An 11166-nucleotide genomic window follows, 5' to 3' on the forward strand; every position below is an offset into this window, starting at 1 on the left:
GAGCCTCAGTATTTTAGACAAAATAGTAGAAAAATAATAAAGAAAGAAAGACAGATATGATAAGATTTCATATCTTGAGATCCCTCAAATTTTACATTAAAGGCAAATCATCATGGCTCTGATTTGAAGTGCCAGTGAATGCTTGCCTAATACTCATTTAATAAAATGTGCTCATTTGCTTTTATGTAATAGAGCCATATATTTATAACCCATAGAACTCAGCAGATGCTATCTTTGGCTCAGAAGTAAGGGGTTAACTTTAGCTGCATGTATATGGCTGGAGTTCTTTTATGAATTTGCTTTCAAGCTAAGCTGGGGGAGGGAAGTGTTCTGATATCATTTGCACTGGCTGTAAGTGATCTTTTTTTAAGTTTACTTAAATAGTTGCTCGAGGTCCCCATTCCATGGTCCTTTCCATGATGAGGATGTAGAGGACTGAAATAAACTGAGATAGAAAGTCGCTATTGTTTTAGAACCTAGTCTTTACAGTAACATCTATTATCTTTACATATGATAATAATAATAATAATACTCAATTTATTCCATACACAAGATATAGATATCAAATAGCAGGAATCAATGGAGATCCCTTTAGCAGCTGCTGACTACGGATGTCTTTTGGACTCTAGGACATGCCAAAATTCATTCACCCTCTCCAGACATACGTTTTCATTCTGTTATAGCATCAGTTTAAAGACTGGGATCATCTAATTTAAATTTGGAATAAATGAAGCCCAAAGGCTTAACTGTTATCTTCTCGAATAATTTCCCTTCCCAATCTTACAGATATGGAAGAGAAACGTGAGAAGTTAATCTTCTAGTTAAATCCTTGACATGTAATGGTGGAACATACATAAAGTAGCTACTATAAGACTTTTTAATTCAAAAGGGATACTTTGAAAATCTGAAATGCAGCTGGACAAAAACTGGAAGTCACTCTGATCTTTGGGCAGGAATAGGAGGTGTGGCAGTATTGAAAGAAGTCTATCATTGGAGAAATTGTGCTGGTTTGGTAAAGCAGTGATAATAGCTTATCCTCCAAGATCCATGATTTCACTAACCCCTGCCTTTTCTCCCTCTTGTTGAGTTGGGCTTAAGTCCAATTAGACAGTTGTTGGTTACCTAGATATGAATTTCAGTATTGCAACTATAGGTGCATTTTGCTGAGCTTGACAAAGGACGCAAGGCTGGGTAGAACTGTTGGTTGCTCTTCCACTTATTTGCTTGTGCAACACTTCCAGGACTATGAAAGTTAGTCCTCAGAGGGAGGTTGTCAGGGTCAGATCCATTTTGGATCTTTTAAGTCCAGTGTAAAAATTTATGATTCCTTCAGCAATAGGGACTTGCAGGAATATATAAAGAACTTTCCTCTCTCTTATGTACCTTTCTAGAGCCTATATCACTAGAAACAATTCATAACAGTCTTCTCCACATAGCCCTTTATCTTTCTTGGGCCTCCAATGGGCACATGTTGGTCAATATATTTAAATTTTATATAAACATTATTATTTTAAATCAAAAGCTGTGAGGCAGGCAATCTACTTATGTTCATTAATATAAAGTTTTAAATATCTAAATTTAGCTCTATGGTTTTCAAATTCCCATGTAACTATTGTTACTGCACAGACTACAAAGGTGTTCTTAACAAAATTTTAGCCTAGTGTTGCGAAGATAGCCCTAGAAAGACTTCAAATATGTCATAAACTATTTATTATTTTACTGATAGACACAGTATTTTAATGTTTTTATTAAGACCCAAGTTAATATGCAGGAATGTGTATATTTTGCACTTTTTTGTTCTCCTGATACATTCAAAAACAAGAAAACATAGTCACTAAAATGCACAAGAGTAGTCTCTAAATATTTAGAAGGTTTAGTAATATTGTTCTAAAGCTGGGAGAAGAAAGAAAGTCAGAGAGTGAAGTTATACCAGCATAGATGTTTGAATTGTATATAGATGTCAAGTGATTGAACTGAGTTCAATTACCAGGTTTTACCTTTTGGCATCTTCTTTAGTTATCTATTTAATATTTTTTTGTCTGAGAAAAATGTTCTTAGAGAACATCATTAACATTCCATTCATCATATTCAAAGTAGTATTTTTCTCATTCTCCTCATTTTCATATTTCTCTTGTGCTTTCTGAAATCAAAGGGGAAAACATGAAGAAAGGAATTTGAAGGCCAGAATCCAGTGTAATATATTGAAATATTTTCAGAAAATGTCCTTGTCATGGGCTGTTATTCCTAGCTGTTGCTGGAGTTTTCCAACCTTGATAAGGAAAATGAAGAGAAAGGTTTGGGGTTGTCTGTACTTAAATATAGAATTTGGTTAGATGCTGATTTTAAAAATTCTAGAATGGGCAGAGTCAAAAGTATTGTCTTAAAACACTGTTGGTTATTTCACTGTTTTGATTAAAAGTCTTCAGTTCATTGGAGGCTTCTTTTCTGTCACTTATTTCAAGAAATATTCTGTACATATTTGTTGGCTAGCCAAAAGGATGTACGTATAAATAATAAGAATTATGTTGAGAATATCCTAATTATAAAGACATAGAGAATAGATAGGCAGGTTAATGAAGTGGTTGAGCACGTGGCCTCTGAAATAGAATTTTCCATGATAGAATCCTATTTCTCCCACTTAATAACTGTAGAATCTTGGACAAGACCTGTGCCTTAATTATAGTTTTCATTGTTGTAAGAGACACCGTGACCAAGGCAACTCTTACAAAGGATAACATTCAATTAAGACTGGCTTACAGGTTCTGACATTCAATCCAATTATCTTCAAGTCAAGAAGCTTGGCAGCATCCAGGAAGATAGAGTGCTAGAGAAGGAGCTAAGAGTTCAACATCTTGTTCCCACTGCTGCCGGGTGAGAACTGTCTCTGAGGCAGCTAGGAGGAGAGTCCCTACCTCCTAACTGCCATTTCTTTTGGGCCAAGCATATTCAAACCATCATATTCTGTAAGATTTCTTGATTGAGCTGTCTCATTTATTAAAGAGACAAGTAGTATTATAATACAGTTTCACTGGGCTGTGAGAGTTTAAATAGACTACTATGTTAAGTGCTTCAGATAATGCAGAGAACCAGTAAGAAATGCAATACATTTAATCCATGATTATCATTTTCCCAGGTAAGAGGCCATGAGATTCAATGAAGACTCTTGAGGAACAACAAAAGTTGGGCTCGAGAAAGAAAAAGTGAATCCTCCTGTCTGCCATGCCAGATATTCTCAGTTCTGTCACTAGGATATGAAGACTGTGTATTGAAATTTTGTGTTCATATAGCATGTATATTCGTTTAATCCAGAAGATTTGAAAGAGAAAGCCTACTCCCTCCTAAGCACAGTTATAGTTCCAACACAGCACAGAAATAACCCTATAATTATCTGCTGAGTGAGCAGAAAGTGTAATCTGGCGAAATCACTTGATACATTTATGGCTTGCCTTTAACTTAACAGTAAGTTATTGTGAGGCTTAATGTTATGAACCAACGTGAAGATTCTGGCATTACGACAACCATGTTCCTTAACAGAAATTAATTGTACTGTAACATTCTCTCACCTTGAAGTGTAAATATGCCCCTTATCCATGTGTGGGATGAGGAGTGGAATGATGTAGGGAGATAATCTGCAGAGTTGAAGTGTGTGGGAGTAGGGACAAGGATTGTGCCAGTAGGAAGGTCCCAGTGTATTGGGGAATAAGGATATGAGATAGGGGTATCCTCCATGCTCGCACAAATGCACTTTGCAGTGGTTGTTGTATTGTACATGTAACCCCACAGTCTCATAACTCATTACATAACTCCATTCAAAGTAAAATATGAGGAAAAAGATTAGTGGGTTTAGAAAGATAAGGCAAGTGAATTAACTGCCCACTGTTGGAGAGTGCCATATATAACCACTCAGGACTCACATTTTTTGATAAATGTTATCTTCAGGGTATTTTCAGATCAAATAAAAGTTTTCCAATTAGTTTCCTTCGGATAATGTCACTTTCCCTCATGAATACATCGTGGTTTATTTCATTTTTCATGGATAGGCTTGTGGCAGATTTAGACAAAGGTGAGTGAACCCAGGTTTACTCTCAGGATACATATTTCATAATGGTGCACTGGTTCTTAGACAGGGAGCTGCTACTTGCTAGCCCTCAAGGTGAATAAAAACACCTTGCTGCCTCTTTGGAACGCTAACTCATTCAGGGCATTCCATTCATTTGCAGTATACTAATTGGCAATTTGGGAGCTCAAGGCCCTGAGGTATCCATAGAAGAATTGTAACCTTACACTTCAGGGCAGTTTGCTTTCCTGGAGGGAACAGTCATGCTGGAGTTTGAAGAGAACTTGAACAGTTGTGGACAGAGAACCAGAGGTAAGAAAGACATAATACATGTATATAAAGCCCACAGGCACCCCTGCCATGGTTTGGGGTCATTTCAAAATTCACTATTTTTCTGTTTGTCCAGGAAAGAAACCCAAGGCCATTTATGGATGGAAGCTAATAGTGCATGATATGCTATTGTCTTCCAGGGTGAATAGGCTCTATAATATTGGTCATGTCAACAAACAGGTAGTGTAAAAGTATGCTTATTTAAGAATGATTTGTTCAGCCTTTTTTAAAAGGTATCAAAGTATTTTAATAAATTCCTGGAGTGGTTGTATATGGACATTATGTATTATGTTGCAAGCTCAAATAGTCTTCTTAATATACCAATGCTATTCCTTAAATTTAGTATACCTGTGTTATTTAGAAATCACTGTAGTTTGGCAGTTAGATTGCTTTCTGAAACTAAATGGTCAGAATTTTGAATATAATTCTGTTTGTGAGTTGAGAAGACAGTGTAGCTATTCTAGGACTCACTGACTTTCTCTGTATTGTGGGATAATGATAGCCAGTTACCTGGGGGACTGGTGGTGAGGCTTAAATAAGATACGCTTGTAAAGCTCTCACTGTGCTGCATGACACATAGTAAATCCTAGACAAATGTTAGTAATCATCATCATGACTACTGCTGTAGTACAGAAAGAGTCAAGGTTGAAGTGTACTTTATGATACAAAACTTTCTTTAAAATTAGTGACATAAAATTCTCAGGGAAGAGTTCTTTACTCTTTATAATCTTGGAAGACCAAATAAAATAGTATTTTTATTGTTAGTTATTCTAGTGTAACCAGGAAAAGAAAATTTCAAAAGTTTACTTGCTTATGTTACTGTATATTCTTAAAATAGAAGGAGATAAAACCGACTTTCTTTGAAGAGGTCTGTTGATTTTGATTCTTCTTTTATTTAAATCAACTTCTGACTCAATCTGATTGAGTGACCTTTCCCTAGATTTTTTCATTTATTTATCTTTCTTTCAAGATAATAATTCTAAATCCAAGAATTTTAAAATGGGATTCTGATAGTGGTCTGATTACTACATTGTATTATTTAAGCCCTGACTTTTGACAGTTCATTCTTTTGTCCCTTGAGCAAATGTTTGGCTTCTCTGGGCCATTTGCTTCTTTGTAAATAGAGATAGCAACTTTATAGTACTAAAAAGAAATTAATTGGGTTCATTGGCTTAGCAACACTGTTAAGGCTATTTAATATAAAGTAAGTTTCTCATCTGAATTCAAAATTTCTCCACGGGGTGAACATAAAGCAAGGCCCTCTAAGCTCTATCCAAAGTTATAGATGTCTCGGATCTGCCAAATGTAAGTTAATCAAGTTGTGTTCTGACCCGAATTTTCTTGATGAGGTATTGCCTAGAAAAGGGTTGCATTGTCCCGCTAGTCCAGGAACAGTTGTTCATTAATATTCTTCTTCCCCTTTCCAGATAATGATGCTCATTATATATCAAAAGAAATTTCAGTAGAAAACAGTTTTCATTATGTATGACACATGCTTTCTTTTATATATGTTATCCTGGTACCCAGCGTCTCTCTTCTGTTATATGGGTGGAGTTATTGGCCTAGATGAGGTCAGAGATGGTCACTGATGATGGTGTAAGTCCATTCATTGTCTGCATACGACCTCAGATGCCAACTTTTGATGTATAGAAAGAGTTCAGTTATGCACCTGCTGCATTGAAAGACTGATTTTCTAGAGGGCATCATAAAGGGGAAATAATACAGGACAGAAACATGAATAGAAGGAAGATGTCTTTGTGGACTATAGTTTGGCTATTGATAAAATATCTGAGTGAGATAATGAGGTGTGGGAGTTAGCAACAACTATGACTTCAAAGAGCAATGTATGAGTTAGCTTTATTAAGGGTGTTACATTTAACCAACAAACTTCAATATCAAAGTTCAGATGACAACTGATGTCATTTTGCAAGAAGAGGATGTAGGAATGAGAAGAGAATATGGCTACACGTGACATGCTATGATAACCAAAACTAAAAACATGATGCATAGGGAGGGAATTGGGTCTCAGCAAGCTCTTTAATGATTGGTTTTACTTTACCTTTCTCACGTGACTCTTAGTAATTTCTAATACATTGTATCTTAATAAACAGCAGAACCTCAGGTAGGTTTTTCATACACTTGGATTCAGGAAGGCAGGAACTAGAAATTTGGAACTTTAACATAGACTACTTGACTAATGTTTTCTTAGGCCTTTCCCCACTATATACACTATATACTTGATATTCTCTCATGCACACGAGCCTATTAGATTCTTGTTCTCCGAGAACTTTAGAGCCTCAACACAGGCACTGTAAATATTAGTGCTGGAGACTGGGTGTGAGTTATAAATCCAATAGGTACAGGGCAGAGGTTACTACTGGTTTTTCATTGCTGTTTTACACCCAATAAATTCAGAAAATGTCTTATTCTCAGCTGAAAATAATGAGCCTGCCACCCAGAATCATTATGAAAGTTACAAATAAGTATTTTAGTATAATACACACACACACACACACACACACACACACACATACATATATATGTCAGTTTTAAACTCATATATACATGAATTTATAAACTCATATATATATATATATATATATATATATATGCTCACACACAAATATGTATATAATTTTTACACTTATCCTTATAGCACATTTTTGTGAAAAGTGTTGAATTTTAACACTTAAACACAAAACCAAAAACTATATATACATATCTATAGTATATCACAGTACTGAACAAAAACCGTATTCAACTTAAGAACTATACCATTGCTGGATTTTTTCATTATTACTGCATACCAATTTTCAGTGCTTAAGATTTTCTTTTCCTTTTTTACTGCTTCCAAATAAGTTATTTTTCTATTTACAATAAAACAGGAATGTTTCTATTTCCAAAAATGTTTAAAATGTGTATGTAGAATAAAGCGTGTACATGGAATATAAGGTATCAGAGCAATACTAATTACTTTGGTGTTTTTAGATGTCTAGGAGAAAGTGCATGCTAGTCTAATTAATAGTGTAAAATCATTTTTAAAATGAAAAATGAAATATGGCTAAGTTATTGTATAATATTACTGAATAAGTTTGGGTTTCATTTGCTGTGATGAAACACAATGACCAAAAGCAACTTGAGAAAGAAAGGCTTAGACTTCCACATTACTGTTCATCATGGAAGAAAGAAAAAACAGGAACTCAAGCAGGATAGGGACTTGAAAGTAGGAGCTTTTGCAGATGTCATGAAGAAATGTTGTTTTCTGGTTGCTCCTCATGGCTTGCTCAGCTTACTTTCTTATAGAAGCCAGCACCACCAGCCCAAGGATGGCACCACCCATAATGAGCTAGGACCTTCCATACCCATCATTGAGAAAATGCTTTACAGACCTGCCTACAACCTAATCTTTTGAAGGCATTTTCTTTTGTTTTTTATTTTTTATCAGATTTTTTAAATTTATTTATATTTCAGATGTCATCCCCTTTACCCATTCTCTCTCTCTAGAACCCCCTATACAATCCCCCTCCTCCTTTTTGCTTTTATACCATTTTAATTACATACAAGAATTAAGATCAGTTCTAGGTTGAGGGACTAACAATATAATAGATGCAAACAGTCAAGGAACAAGCAAGACAATAAATGCAGATAGTCAAAGAACTAGAAAGACAATAAACAAAATTCCATGAACACTCCTGTGATCACTGTTTCTAAGGGCTTATCTGGATGACCAAAGTATCTGAGCTTACTTCCCTGTCCTAGCCCAAAGTCATTTTCATATCTGAAGCCTACTTCTTTGTTTTAGCCTAAAGTTTATATTCCTGCCTGAAATTACTTCTTTGTTCTAGCCTAAGATTTAGATTCCTACCTGAATTTTCTTCTTTGTTCTAGCCTAATGTGAAATTCTTGCCTGAAGCCTACTCTTTCTTGTCCTTGGCCCATGTCAGATTCTTGCCAAGTAGCCCCAAAGGCTGTCTGTCTCTCCCCCTTTTTTATTTCATTAACAAGACTGAGCTTGTCTTGGGTCATTCTGACAAGAATGCCTTCACTGCCTTTCATGGAATATGCATTATCAAAAGCAATGCATTTTTGTCTTAGGTTGGTAAGGCTCTGTGCAGAATCTTACCTGTCTTTGACTTGCCAGCCTGTTAATCTAATCACTCGGACTGGGGTTGAGGTCCCCTACTTTCAGATGACTCTAGTTTATGTGAAGTTAACATAAAACTATCCAGCACATTTACATATAAGTGATAACTAGACAATTAAATTTGGAGAACAGAAAATAGATTATTTATTGTCAATTAAAAATAAACACTGGACCAAGAAATCTCAGCTACCTAGAGGCCAATGTCCTTCACATTATTTTGAGCATTTTAAAGCAATCTCCTCTTTACTGCTATATAAATGCAAGTCCATCATTAGCTTTATTGCTTTCTTGAGGCAATTGGAAATAAAGTAGCAAGTACCAGGCCCTGGTTGTATTAAGACAACTAAAACTCACTGTTCCATGGATCTAGAGGCTTGAAGTGTGAAGTCAAGGTATTGATGAAACCATGCTTTCTTTGATAGTCTTCAATTTTCTGGCTACACTTTCCATTGTTTGCAAGGCTTGTAGAACATCATCCAACCACATGACCACATTCTACCTATGTTGTTTTGTAATATTTCCTCAGATGTATATCCATCTTTTTATTAAAATATCCTCTTTCTAAAAGGCTGCTGCCTAAACTGGGTTAAGGGCAACTCTTATGACTTCAGTGAGGCTTTGTAACTTCTAGAGACCCTGTTTTAAAAGTAGGTCACATGTGGAGGTACTTGGACTTACAGCTTGACTTCAACTCTCTGGGAAGAGAAAATTCAATCTGTAATACCAATCCCTGGAGTCTGTGGAAGTATTGACATTCTTATCTTCTGTATCAATAATTTTCTAAAAACTGAGGAAAGGCCAGCTTATTCCTGGCTTTCTCATTCAGCTTCTCTCTTATTCCAACAAGACATAGAACTCCTTCCATGTTGCCACATGAATTGTTCCCTCCCTGTTGAGTTAATGAAGTAATAATTGAGAGCACATTTGAATCCTACAGGGAGTCTGCCTAAGAACATTTGCTCTGGTCTGGACATGTGTTTAAAAAAATTAACAATTCTTTCCTCTATGTGAACAAAGCTAAAAACTTTGTATTATATATATTATCTTGAATTTATGATTTATAAGTTACATATTCTTTGAAATTTTTCTCTTTTAAGATTACTATGCCCTATATTTTCTTTCTTATTTCCAGCATCTTATAAAACACTCTTCACTCTGTAGTTTAGAATTTGTTAAGAAATCAAAATGAACAACAAAGGAAAGAAAGACGGTTGCACATATGAAAGGAGTTGTGATGTTTATGGGAAAAATGTTAAGTCGTAGTTAAGAAAGTCAACATCATTCATCCATATGCCTACTGGCTTTGTATGTGGGCTTCATCAAATCAAAAAGAAGGAAAAAGTGAGAAATTCAGGCTTTGGGTAGTGTGGGAAATCTCAGAGATATTGGTTGAATGTGTTACAAATCTGGTAATAAGATGGGAAGAGTAAGGAAGTTTCATGTTCCTTTCAGCAAACTGTGATTATGAAAAACAATGTATTATGTATGGATATTCTTACTAGAACAACAGTATCATACTTGTCTTGTTTCCAGCATTCTTTTTCTTTTCTATTTTTTACTAGCTCATTGAGAATTTTATACAGTGAGTTTTAATCATATTATCATCTCCCCGACTCCTCTTGGATTCACTAATGTTCCTTATTTACCCAACCTTATTTTTCTCTAATTTTTTTCACCCAACAAGACTTTTTGTGCTGCCCAGTCATGGATGTGTGGCTTTGCACTAGAGCCTGGTTTTGCCAGTGGCAACACTTTTAAAACAAACGAACAAAATGCTTCTTCTCCAAGAAGCTAACAGTTGCCTAGCTCTTAGGCTGTAGAGTGTGGTTTCCTGTCCACTTCCCTTCTCCCTACTGGAAATTGATTCGGCTTGAGGTTGTACAGTGTTTGTGCATGCTGTCATATGTGCAAAATGCCATATGTGCAACTGTGCTCTTGTATCCCAGGATGTTGTTTTCTTACATTCATTCAATGCCTTTTGTTCTAAGAGTTCTTTTCAACTTATCTTCTGTAGTGATCCTGAGCTATGGGATGAAGAGTTGCAATATAGATAGATACTCATTTTAAGACTAAGCACTCTGTAGTCTCTTCTCTGGATCTTGGCCAGTTGTGTGTATCTGTGTAAATTACCATCTACTATAAATAGAAGCTTCTCTGATGGGGGTTGAGAGATGTGTCAATCTATTGGTATAACAATGAGTCATTAGGATTCTGTTTGATACTATTTTCTTTTAACAGCATAATGATAGTCAGGTCTCCCTTATGGCCTATAATCTCCTTACTTACAGGTTCTAGGACTAGAAGTATTTATTTTAATTTTTAACTTTAAATTTCGATTAGTTTTTGAGAATTTCATACACAAGTACTATATTTACATTCTTCTATTCCTCCCTTGCTATGGTTCAACTTCCCCTGTGCCTCTTCAACTCCTCAAATTTAATTACTTCTTTTTCTTTGATTATTATTGATAATACATAAATATAGCCTGATATATCCATTTAGTGTTGTTTTATATGTATATGTATTCATGTCTCACCTTTTGAGATTGTTTCTTCTGTTAAATAAGAATGTTCATATAGGACTGCGTTTCTCTCTCTCTCTCTCTCTCTCTCTCTCTCTCTCTCTCTCTCTCTCT

Source organism: Grammomys surdaster, unplaced genomic scaffold (genome assembly GCF_004785775.1).
Source record: "Grammomys surdaster isolate TR1022 unplaced genomic scaffold, NIH_TR_1.0 126189, whole genome shotgun sequence".
NCBI classification, from domain to species: Eukaryota; Metazoa; Chordata; class Mammalia; order Rodentia; family Muridae; genus Grammomys; species Grammomys surdaster.